Raw genomic sequence first — 7,588 nt, 5'->3', positions numbered from 1 at the left:
TAAGTACTTGTAGATGAAGACTAAATGACAGTAAAAAGGGAGAGAATAATATGTGATGATTATGTGCCTTGACAATGTAGATCGAGTATAACTTTAAAAAATGAGGCAAGAGTGGAAATAAGGTATGAAAAAGTTTTTAAAAAGTCAGTAGTCATAATTTGTAATGGTTATTGTAAGTATTGTTATTTTTAAACTCTTCTGTATATAATGTAGGATAAAGTAAATGAGCAGTTATGGAATATTCCATCACTTCTCCTGTTCTAAGAACCAGAATCAGGATTCTTGGTGTGGACGAAGGAGTTGCAGAGACAATATAAAAGAAGTTAAGGGCCCAGGCATGGTGGCTCATGCCTGTAATTCTACCACTTTGGGAGGCTGAGGTGAGAGGATTATTTGAGCTCAGGAGTTCAAGACCAGCCAGGGCAACATAGCGAGACACTGTCTCTATAAGAAACACAAACAAAAAAAAAGTTAAGGCATAGCACTGTAGACTTGAGTGTGAATTAGAAATATCACTGTCAAGTCATGAAATGTTTTTACCTTCAAAATATATTCTCTAGTTCTGTTTACTAAAATAGCCCCCATATATTGACCAGTCTACCAAGTAACATAGGGCATCCCTGGAGCCCAGCTTGTGATAAAGAAATTACACTTTTCACTAAAAGAAAACCAGAGTTTCTTGGATAAATGACTGATTCCAAACCTGTCGCAAAAAAAAGTACAAACTAGGCTGGGCACGGTGGCTCATGCTTATAATCCTAGCACTTTGGGAGGCCAAGGCGGGAGGATCACTTAAGTCAGCAGTTCGAGACCAGCCTTGCCAACGTGGTGAAACCCCGTCTCTACTAAAAATATGAAAATTAGCTGGGCGTGGTGGTGCACACCTGTAGTCCCAGCTACCCAGGAGGTTGAGGCAGGAGAATCACTTGAATCCAGGAGGCAGAGGCTGCAGTGAGCTGAGATCGTGCCATTGCACTCCAGCCTGGGTGACAGAGTGAGACTCTGTCTCAAAAAAAAAAAAAAAAAAAAAAAAACCCCAAAAAAAAACAAACCAAAAAAAAGTACAAACTTAACCTAGAACATTTTGTAATACCAGATAGCAAGGACTCTATCAACTACTGGGGTCATTTCAAAATGACTCAGGAGTCAACTTGAAGAGATTCCTAGTGGCCACAAATCCAATTTTAGCTTCAATAAGGACAAGAATTGGAATGAACTGAAACACATCGAATATATTTACATTTGTGAATTCATAGTAATAAAAAATTGGTCTCCTTTGAAGGATAACAATTAATTCATTATTTCAAAAAATGGATACATAAAGGAAAGGAATTGGGCATTATCCTGACTTTCCTATATAAACTATACTACTGGGTAACCACTAGCAGATGACGGAGGCCAGGTGTGGTGGCTCACACCTGTAATCTTAATTATTTGGAAGGCTAAGGTGGGAGGATTGTTTGAGCTCAGAGTTCGAGACCAGCCTAAGCAGCATAGGGAGACCCCATCCCTATAAAAAATAAAAATAACTGGATATAGTGGTGTGCACCTGTAGTCCCAGCTACTTGGGAGGCCAAGAGGAGAGGATCACATGAGCCTATGAGTTTGAGGTTATAGTGAGCTATGATTGTGTTCCTGCACTTCAGCCTGGGCAACAGAGGGAGACACTGTCTCTCTTGCTCTCTCTTTTTTTTTTTTTCTTTTTTCTTTTCTTTCTTTTTCTTTTTGAGACAGAGTCTTGTTCTGTCACCCAGGCTGGAGTGCAGTGGTGCTATCTGGGCTCACTGCAACCTCCACCTCTGGGGTTCAAGTGATTCTCCTGCCTCAGCCTCCCAAGTAGGTAGGATTACAGGTGTGAGCCACCACACCCAGCTGTTTTCTTTATTTATATTTTGTTTTAAAATAAAAAGTAAAAACAAAACCAATAATGCTTTCCTGTCCCGGCCTGCGCGGCGTGGGCTCGTGGGTGTCTGAGACCCGAAAATTGAGAGCGTTTTCGCACCCCAGGGGCTGCTCCTGGCAGCTCTGCAGCCGTCACCATGCCACAGAACAAATATATTGAATTACACTGTAAACGCTATGGATACCGTTTGGATTACCATGAGAAAAAGGGAAAGAAGGAAAGTCGAGAGGCTCATGAATGTTCAAAGAAGGCAAAGAAAATTATTGGTCTGAGAGCTAACTTTACCATAAACAGCGCCAGGCTGAGAAAATACAAGGGAAAAAGACTATCAAGATGCATGAAAAGAGAAACACCAAACAAAAGAATGATGAAAAGACTCCACAGGGAGTAGTACCTGCCTATCTGCTGGACAGAGAGGAACAATCTCGAGCTAAAGTACTTTCCAATAGGATTAAACAGAAATGAAAAGAGAAGGCGGGAAAATGGGAAGTCCCTCTGCCTAAAGTACGTGCCCAGGGAGAAGCAGAAGTATTAAAAGTTATTCGAACAGGAAAGAGAAAGAAGGTATGGAAGAGGGTGGTTACTAAAGTCTGCTTTGTTGGAGATGGCTTTACAAGAAAACCACCTAAATATGAAAGATTCATCAGACCAATGGGCTTGCATTTCAAGAAAGCCCATGTAACACATCCTGAACCGAAAGCCACCTTTTGCCTACCAATACTTGGTGTAAAGAAGAACCTCTTGTCCCCACTGTAGACAACTTTGGGTGTTGTTACCAAAGGTACTGTCATTGAGGTAAATGTGAGTGAATTGGGCCTTGTGATGCAAGGAGGCAAAGTTATTTGGGGAAACTATGCCCAGGTTACTGACAATCCTGAAAATGATGCATGCATAAATGCAGTCTTACTGATTTGACAGCAATTTTACATATAATTATTGAGGACTACACACCAATTGAAAAAACTGCCATTACTGTGATGTTTCTGAATACTACCAAACAGCCATACATGTCTGCAATGAAGAGATTTATTAAATTGTAAACATTTAAAAAGTAAATTAAAAAAAAAAAAACAATAATGATCACACATAGAACAGACCTGAGCCCTCCCACAGACAAGGCTAGCCAAACCCAACATAGATCAGACAGGCTTCAGTTAATCCAAACTATGAACCTGAAATAAATGCTTATTGTTTTTTACACCTAAGTTCTAAGTTTTTTACACCACAGCACTGTTGTGGCTTTTGCTATCTAATACAGTTGCAATTCAACACCTATATCAAATCTTGTCTAATTTCACTATTGAATGTGGAAAAGACCAGATACTTGTTTCCCTAGCCTACCCAACAGTTAATGATGACCTCAAGACTCAGTACTTGGAAATAAGCCCTAAGGGGAATTCTGCTGTGGGGGGTTTCTGGTAAACATTTTCTTACCTAAAGAGTGGTATGTAAAGAGCCTCTCTCACTGTCCTGGCTTCATATACCCCTGTCTTCCTGAATTTTGTGTGACAGTGTGATGCTGGGAGACATTTGCTGCCGTGAGGCAAATAAGTACCTAGATGAAAAGTCAACATTCTGAGGAAGTTGGAGCAAAAAAATAAAAAGAGTCTAATTTCTCGATTACATCTCCCTATCTTCCTTCTTATTTCTTGGTTATGTAAGTAATAAATCCTAGTTGTTAGTTTTTCTATTACTTGCAGTTTACTTTTTTGTTGTTTTTTTGGTAGATCTCCTCTGTAATCAACCTAACTTTCTATTACTACCTAACTCAGACAGCTTAAAAATGTTCATAGTCTTTAATTCAATAAGTAGTGCCATTGCTATCAATTTAGGGCAAGAAAGCAATCCAAGATATGGTCAAAGAATATGTATCAAGGTATTATCTATAAGGAGAAAACTAGAAGATAATCTAAAAGTTCAATATAGAAGAATGCTTAAATAAATATCGATGATATACATCCATTAACCTCTATCTTTTTGGAGAATACTTAAGGATATGGAAAATGCTCATGTGTAATAAAAAAATTAATGCATAAAACTGTGTGAGTTATGTCAGAGAAAATGGAAGAGTAAGAATATCCAAAAATTCTCTCCACCATAAAAGCAACAAGAAGAAAGCTAGCACAATTGTCAGCATTGACCAGAGAATGTTGATTCAAGAAAAATAGCTGAGTTTCAATAAAAGCAGTGAGTTTTGTGACATTTTTATTTCCCTTATTCCCATCCTTTTCTTCCCAGTTCTGAAGTAGGGTTGAAAATCTACATCCCACAATCATGTTTGCATCTTTCCTTGTCTTGCCTGGCCTTTTCTCTTCTCCTTTCAACCCTGTGCTTGCACTTCCCAAATAAAGTATCAGTGCTGTAATCCTTGCCTCAGGCTCTGCTTTTATGAGCACCCAGGCTAAGAAGAATGAATATACATTAAAAAACTTGAATAAAACCTTCCAATATCTATAGTAGTAATTGTGGAATTGAGTGTCCTTTATTTTTTTCTTTACTTTTTGGTGTTAGCTGTGTTTTTGTAATGAACATGTTTTTCAGAATTAGTAAAAAAAAAAAAAAAAAAAAAAAAAAAAAAAAAAAAAAAACACCCAAAACAAAATACACAAGCAACTGGGTTTGGCATGCTGCTTCCTAGAGAATTATTTTTACTTATCCAGAAATTAGGCAGTTATCTAAACAGTCTTTTGGGTTACTGATATGGCTTGGATGCTTGTCCCTTCCAGATCTTATGTTGAAATGTAATCCCCAGTGTTGAAAGTGGGGTCTGGTAGGAGGTATTGGATCATGGGGGCTGATCCCTCATGGATGGTTTAGTGCCATCCCCATGATAATGAGTGAGTTCTCACTCTAGTAGTTGACATGAGAACTGATTGTTTAAACAGCTTGGCATCTCCTATCCCCCGCCACCTCTCTTGCTCCCTGTCTCACTATGTGATGTACCCGCTCCTTCTTTGCCTTCTGCCATGAGTAAAAGCTCCTTGAGGCTTCACTGGAAGCTGAGCAGATGCTGGCACCATACTTCCTGTACATCCTGCAGAACTAAACCTCTTTTCTTCATAAATTGTCCAGCCTTAGACATTTATAGCAACATAAGGATGGACTAATACAGATACTATCTTTTGGCACTTGCTGAGAATAGTCATTCATTCATTTATTCATTCAAGAAAAATACTTATTGAGTGCCTACTGTATGCTAGGTATGGTTCTAGGAAACTAGGATCTATCAGTGGAACAAACAACATCCTTGTTCTCAGAGAGCTTACATTCTAATGGGGAGAATGTGACAATAACTGAATGAATGGAAAAAAGAGTCAGTCTGTGATAAGTACTTTAAAGCATAAAGCTGGGTAAGGGATTGTGAACAATGGAGGTGGTATAAGGTGCTATGTTAGCTACAGAATGACTGCTCTAACTGACTTTTGAGTGAAGAACTAAATAAAGTAAAATAGATAAGCATGCAAACTTCTAGGGGGAAGAATACTTCAGGCAAAAAGAACAGCCAATGCAAAGACCTAAGGCAGGACAGTGTTAGGCATGTTTGAGCGGGAGTGTCCTTGACTTGTTTGGGGAATCGCAAGGTCATTGTGGCTGCAGCAGAGTGATATGGTAGGGGCAGAGAGTGGTGGGAGAGGAGGTTGAGGGGTGGCAGAGGTCCAAGGATGCAGGGCCTAAAAGACCTTGGTGAGGACTTTGGATTTGACCCTGAGTGAGATGGAAAGCCATTAGAGACTTTTTTGTTTGTTTTTAAATTTTGATAATATATATATAACTTTAAATTTACCTTTTTTTTTTTTTTTTTTTGAGACAGTCTCACTCTGTCACCAGGCTGGAGTGCAGTGGCGCGATCTCGGAGGCTCACTGCAACCTCCGCCTCCCGGGTTCAAGCCATTCTCCTACCTCAGTCTCTTGAGTAGCTGGGACTATAGGCACGTGCCACCACACCCAGCTAATTTTTGTATTTTTGGTAGAGACGGGGTTTCACCATGTTGGCTAGGATGCTCTCGATCTCTTGACCTTGTGATCCGCCCACCTCGGCCTCCCAAAGTGCTGGGATTACAGGCGTGAGCCACTGTGCCTGGCCAAATTTACCATTTTAATTATTTTAAGTATACGGTGTTCAGTTTAGTGCCATTAAGCACATTATTATGCAACTGTAACCACTATCCATCTCCAGAACTTTTTCGTCATCCCAAAATGAAGCTTTGTACCAATTCAACAGTAACTCGCATTCTCCCCTCCAGGCAGCCCCTGGTAAATACTACGTTACTTTCTGCCTCTATAAGTTTGACTATTCTAGGTATTTCGTTTAAGTGGACTCGTATACTATTTATCCTTTGATGTCTGGCTTATTTCATTTAGTTTTGAAGGTTAATGTCTTCAAGGTATCATCCATGAAGTAACATGTGTCAGACTTTTATTGGAGGATGTGAAGGTTAATTTAGAATGTCGACTTGACTGGATTAAGGAATACCTAGAGAAGTGGCAAAACGTTATTTTGGGGTGTGTCTTTGAGGATGTTTCTAGAGCAGATTGGCATGTGAGTCTCAGTGGACTAAGTCGGGAAGATCTGCCCTCCATGTGGGTGGGCACCATCCAACTGGCTGAGGGCCCAGATAGAACACAATCCTAGGAAAAGGGAATTTGTCTCTCATTCTCTCTCCTGGAGCTGGATACACTCTTGTCCTCCTGCCTTTGGACATCAGAATCCCAGACTCTCTGGTCTTAGGATATTCCATCATGTACATCAGCAGCCATTCCAGGTTCACAGGCCTTCAGCCTTGGACTGACAATTACACCATTGTCTTCCCCAGTTCTAAGGCTTTCAGACTTGGACTGAGTCACACTGCTGGCATCCCAGGGCCTCCAGTTTGCAGACCGTCTGTAGTGGAACTTAGCCGCTATAATAACATGAAACAATTCTCCTCGTAAGTCCCCACTCATGTATCTGCATCTATATATATCCCATTGCTCTGTCTCTCTGGAGAGCCCTAACTAATACAGAGGGTTTTGAGCTGATGAGTAATGAGACTTTACTCACACTTCAGAGGGATAACTCTGGCTGCTCTGTGGGAAGAGACTGGAAGCAACCACAAAGGTGAAAGCACAAAGACCAATTAAATGATCATGATTATAGTCCAGGTCAGAAATGAGAGTAGACTGGACTAGGGTGGTAATGGTGGCAGTGAAGAGACACATTTCAGAGTCAAGATATATTTTTAAGGTAACGCTGACCAAATTTGCTAATGGATTGGATGTCAGGTATGAGAAAGCGTACAGACGAGGTTGATCCAAAGAGTTTGGCCTGACAGCTGTTAGAGTGGCGTAGTAATTTACAGAAATGGCCAAGAATGCAAGCACAGTAGAGTTCAGTGGTGGGATGGGAGAGGGGTAAAAGCTCACTTCTGAACTGTCAAGTTTGGAATGATGATTAGTCATCTAGGTGGAGATATAGAATGGACAGTAGATCTATGATTCTAGAATTTAAGGGAGAAGAGAGAGGTTAGGGCTTGAGATACAAAACAGGATAGCATCAACTCATAAAAGGTATTTCAAGCTCTGAATCTGGATGAGACTCCCCCCATTGCCTGACTGCAAATCTAGACAAAAAGAGCCTGAGAATGAAGCTCTGGGACCCTCTGGTGCTCAGAAGCCAGGAAGATAAAGAAGATCCAATAGAAGAGA

The 7,588-nt window shown here is 40.4% G+C and overlaps 1 pseudogene; it reads left to right on the top strand.

Moving 5' to 3' along the window:
* The first annotated feature begins 2,036 nt into the window (after window positions 1–2,036).
* LOC129009813 (ribosome biogenesis protein NSA2 homolog) lies at window positions 2,037–2,818 on the top strand (annotated as a pseudogene).
* Window positions 2,819–7,588: the final 4,770 nt, after the last annotated feature.

Source organism: Pongo pygmaeus, chromosome 10 (assembly GCF_028885625.2).
Source record: "Pongo pygmaeus isolate AG05252 chromosome 10, NHGRI_mPonPyg2-v2.0_pri, whole genome shotgun sequence".
NCBI lineage: Eukaryota > Metazoa > Chordata > Mammalia > Primates > Hominidae > Pongo > Pongo pygmaeus.
Note: the sequence above shows the minus strand (reverse complement) of the source record. Positions and strands in the feature narration are given on the sequence as shown.